This window comes from Manis javanica, chromosome X (genome assembly GCF_040802235.1).
Source record: "Manis javanica isolate MJ-LG chromosome X, MJ_LKY, whole genome shotgun sequence".
In the NCBI taxonomy this organism is placed as follows: domain Eukaryota; kingdom Metazoa; phylum Chordata; class Mammalia; order Pholidota; family Manidae; genus Manis; species Manis javanica.
The window spans coordinates 97,139,396-97,150,448 of record NC_133174.1 but is presented as its reverse complement, the minus strand read 5'-3'; positions in this window follow the sequence as shown (position 1 = coordinate 97,150,448).

Sequence of the window (11,053 nt, the reverse complement as noted above, 5' to 3'; positions counted from 1 at the left end):
ATAGACTTCCATTCATGTGAATAATTTATTTTATGATTTGCAGTTTGCACCTCTTTACCCCCTTCACCTATTTCACCCACCACCCCCATCCCCCTCCCTATGACACCCAACAGTCTGTTCTCCATGTGTATGAATCTATTTCTGTAAGACTTTTAAATGAAATAATGCCCAGAGGATTTGCTAGGTAGTGCCTAGGACACTTGGGAATTTATTCTGTCCAGTTTTAAGTATAGTAAAATTTTTTAAACACTTCATTTGCTTAAATTTTATTAGTCTTTTCTATATATCTGACTATAATGTTTCATTATAAATGTATCTTATATCTCTGTTAATGCATTGGTAATACTCTTAATCGCTATGGAGTGAATGTGTGTGTCCCCTCAAAATTCATGTTGAAGCCCTAATCCTCAAGGTAATGGCATTTAGAGGTGGGACCTTCAGGAGACAATCAGGTTTAGATGAGGTCATAAGGATGGAACCCCCACAATGGGATTAGTGGCCTTACAAGAAGAGGAAAACACCAGAACCCACTGTCTCTCCATTATGTGAGGATATAACAAGAATACTATCTGTAAAGCAGAAAGAGGGTTCTTAACAGATACTGAATCTATTGACACCTTGATTGTCGATTTTCCAGCTTTCAGAATTATGAGAAATAAATATATGTTGTTTAAGCCACCTAGTCTATGGTAATTTGTTGTCGCAGCTCCAGCAGATGAAAAGAAATTTCAGCTCAAACAATGCCTAAAATATAAACATTATTTTTGAAACATTTGTATCTACATTACATCAATCTTTTCTTTTTTCCTAGGGGTAAAAAGATGCTTTGGGTATGGACTCATCTGTTTTGATGGTAATATTCCACAAAAATTGAAATAAACTGAAAAGAAATGAACACATATTCACTTAGGTTGTTGAACAAAAGCAAACATCAGCCTTGTCTTCATTCAATATTGCTGGTACTCTCACCAGTGTGGTTTTTCCCTTTTTTATACTATGTTTAAAAACAGGTCTTAGTAGATTTTTGTGCTTAGCTCTGGACTGTGACAAGACTTCACCCAGGCCATACTATTACTCTGTGCCATACATGTAGCATACAGTTAGCCATCCTATACATTGTGGCTGAACATTGTTAGCTGTTATATTTTTCAAATGATCTTGTTGGTATCGGTGTTGTCCATCAGTTGGCATGACTTCCCATAACATGGCCACTATAAAAGTTCCCTAATTTAAAAGAACACATCAAAAAGGGAGCTACACTTATGGAAATAAACTATTATGATAATGTCTCCTTATGAAGGTCTTGCCTAGGTAAAAGAATGGCAATTCTGAGCCAGAGGCCTGGCAGCAGAAAAGTGCCCAGCATGTTCAGCACCAGTATTTGACTAACTTGAGTGGCATATAGAGATTACACAGGAAACAAATGTGAAAGCAACAAGTAGCAACCGCATGTGAGATTTAGTGAGATACAGTAAAGACTAGGAAGAGAAATACGGAATTGTGTTTTGAACACAAGCAGGATCAGAAGAATTTGGTGATCTTTTTTATTTGTTGCGTTTATTTGGTGGAAGTTATTTAACCAAAGGGAACCTCATGCTTTGTTGTTGTTTTGTTATATCATGCTGGGCAAAAAGTATCTCAAAAGAGGTTAATAAATCCAAAGTAATGAGACATGAAGATGTGAAAATTGATTATGCTAAGTTGGTTTGAAGCTGGTGAAAGCGTTTTTAAGGCAATGATCGCTAAGGCTTTGCGGTTTTCAGTGGGAACAGTGTGTAAGGTAAGGAGAGGTAGAGAATCCTCCAACCAGTTTTTAATATGGCATTAAAGTGGCTACCTATTAATTGTTTTAACAGTGCTTTTCTAAACAGTGCAAGGAGTATATTGTTGTAGTGTTACTGCTGTTCATTTGCTTTGTAAGAGTCATGAAATTTGTGAATGATTTTTATTAAATATAGAGGTTAACTTTATGTATTAAAGATAAGATTGTTTTAATAAAGCTTATTTTCTAAAAGATAAAAACATGTTTTATCATGAATGATCCTAGTCTAGAAAATATCTTGATTTTTCTTATAGGACTTACATTTTTAATTCTACCCAAGATTTTCATATTATGTACGAATCGATTTCTATTCAAAATAATAATTTTAAGCTACCAATAAAAAATGAATACTTATAGAGTTCTGCCTAATAAGTTATGAGATCTGGTGTAATCATTTCCAAGTAATGCAGCCAGATCACTCCTTGAGTATTGGTACACGCCTGTACAAGATTCCTTTAGGACAGATTCTCATGATTAAGGTGCACTTTCCATGCTTACCATAATATACTGAATCTACAATGTGAAGTGTTTCATTTAACATAAGAAGAAAAGTTGTTAGGGCTTAAAATAGAACACATTGAAGTGTTTCACATGTGAAGAGCTATACTTGTTTCCAAAATGTTTGCAAATCGCCCAGGAATGCATGCATTTTTTTTTTCCTTTTTGGTTTCACAGAAGGCTTTTCATTTTGTGTAAAAAGACTCATTAGCACCCTCCTTTCTCAAGCTTTCTTGGTATATCCTTAATGTTGTATTAAAAACACTGTCTGAAATTAAGGTTGATGTGTATGAAAATATGCATGACACGGTTCTGCTCATCTTAGTGTAAGCATGCTACCAAGTGTTTTAAGTCAATATCAAGATCAAGTCCTAGACCTAGATGTATATCTAAAGATTAGAAAGAAAAACATACATTCTCATTTATGCCTCAAATGAAAATTAGAGACTGTAAAAAAGGTATATATATTGTGGAATACAAAACTAAAGCTTTACGTATCATCGAATAAAGACAAAAGAACGTATTTTTGAAAGTCTTCTCAGGAGAGTTCTGGAAACTCAAGTGTTGCTACCTGTATTCTAAATAGTTTTTGGTTGTGCTGTCCCTTTTTAGTTTTGAAATGAAATATAATGAAAGAGACTAAGCCACAGTACAAAGCAAGCACAACTATGGATAGTGAATTTTACTGACAATTGTTACACAAAAATGTTAGTTCTTAAATAATTGCTTTTCAGGTAGTACTTGTGCCTGTTCTCTCTTCATTGTAAAATAATTAAAGATTTTCTACCCACTTTACACATCTACATGAACTATAATCAATTAGTAATAGGAACAGGTTGTGCGTCACGCTAATAAACTTAATCTGGTAATGTTCAAATGTCTTCCAAATATGCATTATTTAAGCAAAAATAAATATCTGCAAGCTAAGTGAAGAGATTTCTTGATAAAAAGAGATTATGCTCTTTTACATCCGAAAGAACTTTTGTCAAAATAACAAAATGAAAATTCCTTCATGAGGCTGGAATGGGGGCTGACAGAACTGACCTTTGTTTTGTTGAGTACCTGTTATGAGTCTATTTCTCTTCAGGGTTGCTAAGTATAAGAAGACACTATTTGAACAGCAGTATATCTATATACTTAACTATATGTATAGTTATAATGAACTATATACTTCATAATTTCAACTATGGTGCAACCTCCCATGCAAATATAAGTGTTTCCTTTCATCTACACTTATTGGAAAAGAAAGACTTATCCTCATACATTATCAATATAGTAATGTGAGTTATAAGAATATACTATTTATTATGTGTCAGTTATGAGCCAGGCAATATACTTGATATCTTCAAATATATTGACCAATTTAATATTCATAGTCTGTGAGTTTTTATATCCCCATTTTTCAGATACGCAAACAGGCTCAGAAAGATTTAAAATTGCCAATATTACATAGCTAGTAAATTAAGAGTTGGGTTTCAAACCAAGATCTGTCTATGCTAAGGCTGATTTCTTTCTAGTATTCCACAGTACCCCTTAAGAACTTATATTGCATTTGACATTTAACTTGAAGGATGTTGGAATGTTTGTATTGTCTTCTAAACAGTTGTAATTAGGATGGTGCAGATAAAGTATACATTTATTGAAAATAAAATCTTAGAAAAGATAAATTTAAGACAGCGGTTCTATAACTTACTAAGTATAATTTCAGAAATTAACTTCTGAAAGCCTCGTAGATCATTTATAATCATGGTAAAATGTAATGATTATAAATTAGTGACCTGGAAATTATATTTTTAGCTCAAGATATTTTAAGGAAAGGAAGACAGGGTATTTGGGGATTGCTTGGCTTAGAAGTCATTTGAGAAGTGCTTTAGTTTCCTAGGTTGACTTACTAATTTTAGCATTCTATTAAAAAACTTGTTTCAGAAAGAGAAGACTCTTAAAGCAATCTCATTTACTGTTGTCTAAAAAAAGATCTTTCTATGGATATTTTTAAAGAAAAAACAATGTTCTTCACTAGCAGATCTCAGAGGAGACACATGTAAGGAGGGAATATGGTGTTTCTCTTTGGAACACTACTTTCAGTTTTATGATGAAGTGTTTTGATTTTGAGTTCTATCTTTTGGACTCCTGTGCCAAATCATTGATTTGCAGTCAAACAGAAAAAAAACAAGAAGAAAAAAGCTGAATAATGGGATTCCTCTTAATCTAATTAAGTTGAATAGCTTTATTGCTATTTGTGTATATGCTGTATATGAATACTGAAGCCATGCACAGTGTTCTTGGTCCTTTTTTCAGAAAGTGATGCTGTCACCAAACCCAAAGTAGAACTGCTGATGAGGTAATGGCAGAAGTAGAAACACTGAAGTGACTGCACCCACCAGTGACCTCAGAATGTTCTGTTCAAAGTTGCACGGGTGTTAACAATCCTCTAGGCCCATGTTTGGCACTCTCTGAGTATAATGTTACTGTTTTGCTTGCTACTTAAATTTTTCATATTTTTAAGTCACTTATATAGAATCACATGAATCTGATTACATGTTTACTTCAGATGTTTAAGATACTCAGGGCCTATCGTTGTAGAATAGGAACACAAGCAGTGTTTTTCCAAAAGTTATTATATGAAAGAACTGAAAGATAAATTTAATTCATACATGGCATATAACTTTTTGAAACAACATAATAATAGGTTATTTTAGTTCTCAAAGCTAGATTAATTGGAATCTAAAATAACTATATTTTTTAGACTGAATTGAATGTTTCTGAGATTTTTTTCCCTTTCATAGTCCTTATGAATTTGACACCTAGATATCTAGGTAAGGCAACGTGTCAGGATCCAGTCAGTCAGTAGAAACTTCAGAAGAGCAAATGAAATGAGCCTCAGCAAGCAAAGAGCCAGCAACACAGGCAGAGGGATGAGGAGGAAGTGGGAAGAGATTTATGAAACAACAAGGCATGGAGTCATAAGCCTAAACACGTACTGAGGAGGAACCAACGGAAAAGAAGAATGTCACAATAAAATCATTACGTATTATATCATACCATATTATAAATTATATTAATTTCAATAATCCATAGAGCAAATGAATCACCTAGAAAACAATGACAAAGTATGTGTGTCTTACTTCCCATAGTTTAGTGCTAAGATGGTTATTTCCACTTCCTACAGAAAGTTATGAAATATCTCACTGTACATGTATTTTTTGGAAATTTTACCTTTCCATTTTTACCATGCATCAGATATGTCAGGACCCACTACTGGTCAACACGGAACTGTGAAGGACCTAGCATTTTACTGGTCTTCAGATGGAAAAAGTATCAAAGTCAAAGTATCAGAATCTATTATGTTAGGATCATATATTTTTAAAATATTCCCATAATAGTGGGAATTTTAATTTTATCCTCCATCATTTGATTGGGTTAAACCCTAATAGCTTAAACCATTATCAAAATAACATGTATTTTTTTCTAATAAGCTTAGTGATTTTATTCACTTCTATCTCTCCCCTTGAATGGTACAGTATCCCCTTTCTAATTACTTTGCAAAATTCAAATGAGCTGATATTTAAAGAAGTAGATATGAAAACTATTATCTTCTTTCCATTAAATTATTAGTTAGCTTTACTTAATTATGGACCTATTACTGTTTGTTTTTACTAAATGTAATGCCAAAATACCAGTATATTTTAATTCACATTAACTATCATAATTGTCCTGTCAAACTTCATTAATTTGTGCTTTGCTTAATCAGAATTTGTAATACTTCAAACAGATAGTAGACTGATACTGTTTAAAAGAATTTAGCAAGCTAATCAATCAAAAACAAAGGTAAATACCAATTAAAGAGAAGTTACAGTTTTAAAGTATATGAGAAACATTCATTTATAATCTAAAAATATTACCCTAATATGCACAGAGAAAAACACTTCATTTTTATATAGTCATTATCATATATTCATATTATTCAGTTATCTTCTGTATATTCTTCAGTTATCTTCAGTAATTCTTCAGTTATCATATAGTCATATTCTTACTGGGCCATATACATTTTAAATAATTTTATTTTATTCATGAACACTTACTGTAGGAATCCAAATCCCGTTACAATAATGTCATATCATCTAAGACTAATTAGGGGAAACATCATATTTGAATGAACAGGCTTTTCTATACAGGAAAAGCATTATAAAGTTAATGTTCTTATCTATGGAATGATCCCTGTACACCAAATACCAAATGATGGGAAGATGGCACTTACTCAGTACTTGTAGAAACTGATATACTAAATGCTGATTAATTTGAAACAGCCAATATTTATTAAGAATCTCTTATATAGAAGGCACTGTGCTGGTGTATTGTGCACCATAACATATGAATGACCTATCACCTTCTATACGTCATCTAGTCAGATTCTCAAGAAATGTTCACAGTCTCCTCTTCTCCTTTGTTTCTACATATACTAAAACAAATTATGAAAAAAAGAGAATACTGTTGCCTTAAGTAACCACTACCTTACCCCCTCCACACATATTCTGTATGCCTCAAACATGCCATAATTTGTTTTCATCACTAGATTTCAGTTAAATTAACTTTTTGAGTATGGGGAAGAAATTCAAGCAGAATAAAGTTATATAAAAGTTAAGCACAGAGGGGAAAAAAGATGGTGGCATGAGAAGTGAGGCAAAAATCTCCTCCCCAAACCACATATAATATGAAAATACAGCAAATACAACTAATCCTAAAAGAGTGACCAAAAGGTGGCAGCAGCCAGCCTCCATCGTGGAAAAGAGATTTCATGGAAAAGGGTAAAGCAACAAAGTGGGGATCCAGTGAGATCTGAGCCCTCCCCACACCCCAGCTCACTGACAGGAGGAAGAGAAACAGACCTGGGGAGGGAGTAGAATCCCAGGACTGCTGACTACTCAGCCCTAGAGATCTACTCTGGTAGCACAAACCCACATTTCATGGTGCTCTGGAGATCAGAGGAGTTGGAAAACAAAGACAGGAGGAATACTCAGAGAGACTGAGATTCCAGCTGCTAGTGGAGAACAGGTTCCCACAAGCGGCTGCTCTGGGATAAAAGAAAGGCAGCCACTCTGAGAGACTTCCCAACAGTGAGAGGGCTGCCAAATTAGGGGCAAGGATTACACAAGAGCTTGCTGTTCAGAAGGAACACGTGGACAAAACTGTCCCAGCACACTCGGAACAGCAGGTTGGGAACTTTCAGGAGCTTCAGGTGCTCCATTCCCCTGGCTGGCAGCACAGCCCTGAGACTTCCACCATGATACACAGCCTGCCACTCCTTCCTCCCAGCCTGGCACCTGCGTGCAAACCTGCTGCCTCTGCCATTGCAGCAGGCCAGCCAGTGGGCAGCCCCTTCAATGGCAGCCACAGGGGTGTATCCCAGAGGCTCCTCTTGGCTCACTGGCCCTGAAAGCAGAGACAGGCACTACAGTGGAGAAGCAGGAAAGAGCTCTTTTCACCTGGCAGATATGGGTACCGATCGCCTGCAACACTTCCCATCACTCCAGGTTCTGCGCAGCTTGAAAGAGTAGAACTTCAGGGCCCTAGTGGGTGCCACCTACACAAATGTAATATTCTACATTATCCGGTAGCATTACATCCAAAAGACAAGGAACAACAAATGCTGGGGAGGATGCAGAGGAAGGGGAACCCTTCTACACTGTTGGTGGGAAGGTAAATTCATTCAACCATTGTAGAAAGCAATAGGGAGGTTCCTCAAAAAACTAAAAATAGAAATACCATTTGATCCAGGAATTCCACTCCTAGGAATTTACCCTAAGAATGCAGCAGCCCAGTTTGAAAAAGACATATGAACCCCTATGTTTATCACAGCACTATTTACAATAGCTAAGAAATGGAAGCAACCTAAGTGTCCATCAGTAGATGAATGGATAAAGAAGATGTGGTACATACACACAATGGAATATTATTCAGCCATAAGAAGAAAACAAATCCTACTATCTGCAACAACATGGATAGAGATATAGGGTATTATGCTCAGTGAAATAAGCCAGGCAGAGAAAGACAAGTATCAAATGATTTCACTCATCTGTGGAGTATAAGAACAAGGAAAAACAGAAGGAACAGAGCAGCAGCAGACTCACAGAACCCAAGAATGGATAGTAGTTACCAAAGGGACAGAGGGTGGGGATGGTGGGTGAGAAGGGAGGAAGGGAATAAGGGGTATTTTGATCAGCACACATAATATGGGGGTGGAGGCACGGGAAAGGCAGTATAGCCCAGAGAAGACAAGTAGTGACTCTATAGCATCTTACTACACTGATGGACAGTGTCTGTAATGGGGTACGTGGTGGGGACTTGATAAGTTGGGTGAATGTGGTAACCACAATGTTGCTCATGTAAAACCTTCATGAGATTGTATATCTATGATACCTTAATTAAAAAAAACACTGAAATAGTGATAGTATTTTCTTCTAGGATTTAAACTTCAAAATAGATATAAAGTTTCTGATAATTAGTAAGCTGCTGCACCATATTCCCAGCATATTTGATACTACTTATGATGTAAAATATGGCATCTAGATTTAATTCTAATGAATATCCTTTAAAAATAATTTTCTCCTAACTATATGAACTTCTAAAAACTATCACTTTGGTAATAAAAATTATTGATTGCATGAATTCCTTAAAGTAAGATGCTTCAACTAGAATTAAATTTCATCTTATATGTTGTAAGAGTTTAACTGTTGATTTGATGTATCTTTTAATTCAGCATAATATGTAAATCTACATTTGAGGTACTTAAAATCATACCTTTCCAAAATATTAATACCAGTATCATCACATTAAGCAAAGGAAATTTAAACTATATTTGCCAAAACACTTTCATGCAACTGTTCATTGTGTCAGAGCGGAGTAGTGAACTAATTCTCTTAGGATACAGGAAACAGAGTATAAGCTAGGACCTTGGTAAATTCATAAACTGACAGAATGCCAGAGATGGAAAGGACATTAAAGACCATCATGTAGGCACCTACTTTCTAGCCAGGGTATTTGATTTCCATTTTAGTGCCATCCCTTAATGCCTGCAAGTGAATTATCTAATTCACCACTAAAAAGTAACTAAATGTGGTATAAGTAAAAGAGAATGGAAGAGAGTAAGAATGAGAGCAAATGACCGATAGGAATAATTGAAAATACTTTGACTTTGAGTCATATATGTGGAGCTACCAGGCTGTGAGACTGAACCAGTCTCTTAACCTCTGAATGTGGTTTCATTCATCTGTACCATGGGCATAATAATAGTTGTCCTGGTTATTTCTTAGAGTCATTGAAGATTAACTTTATTAATATACATAAAAATGCTGTGGAAATTATAAAAAGCTATACAAATAGTCCATAGGAACACTAAGACAATACCAGTAATACTTTATGTTAAAAATACTTAGCTGCTAGTTGGGCAATGGCTGAGAAAAGGAAGCTGCTGGAGGAAATGTCTGTACAAAAATCATTTAAATCAGCCTCTGAAACTTCCAATCAGTTCATCACATAATCTCCCCTACTCCCTCGCGTCTTCACTAGGTCCACTTGTTCAGGCTATCCTTCTTATTCACTTTAACTCGGTTTCTGGATGACAGTAGCTCTGGCCCTAGTCCATACTCCCAGGATTGCTTGTACTTTACAGGGCTCTTAGCAAAAATATCTCCTCTGTCTGGTGGCATTCTATTTAACATATTGTCTGGAGATGGAGAACACTATTGGCCTGTCATCTTTATCTTGGTTTTGAAGTTTTCTTTACTGTAATGAAGGCAATAAAACAAGTCTGAAATAAGTTCCCAATGTTACAATTTGGACTCTCCATAAATGATCTGTTCTCATAGGCTTTCATTTGGGTTTTCTTTCTTTTTTTACTTTTCACTTTTAATTTTTATTATTTATTTATATTTTTATTGAAGTAGTTTATATACAATAAAAATATAGTTCATATATAATATTAATTTTTACCACATAGTGATTCAACACTTATGTGCATTATTAAATGCTCACTCCAACTAGTGTAGTCCCTATCTATCAACACAGAAAGATGTTACAGAACTATTGACTATATTATCTATTATGTACTTTCTTTTTTTTATTAAGGTATTATTGATATATACACTCGTATGAAGGTTTCACATGAAAAACAATGTGGTTACTACATTTACCCATATTATCAAGTCCCCACCCATAGCCCAATGCAGCCACTATCCATCAGTGCAGCAAGATGCCAGAGATCCAATATGTACCTTCTCTGTGCTACACTGTTCTCACTGTGAGCCCCCACTCCATGTGTATTAAACATAATACCCCTCAGTCCCCTTATACTCACTCCCTAACTGCCTTCCCATACCCCTACCCTTTGGAAAACACTAGTTCATTCTTGGAGTCTCTGAGTCTGCTGCTGTTTTTTTCCTTCACTTTTGCTTCATTGTTATATTGCACAAATGAGGGAAATCATTTGGCATTTCTCTTTCTCCACCTGGCTTATTTCACAGAGCATAATATCCTCCAGCTCCATCCATGTTGTTGCAAATGGTAGAGTTTGTTTCTTTCTTATGGCTGAATAGTATTCCATTGTGTATATGTACCACCTCTTCCTGATCCATTCATCTGATGATGGACACTTAGGTTGCTTCCATATCTTGGCTATTGTAAAGAGTGCTGCAATAAACATATGGGTGCATATGTCTTTTTGAATCTGAGAAGTTG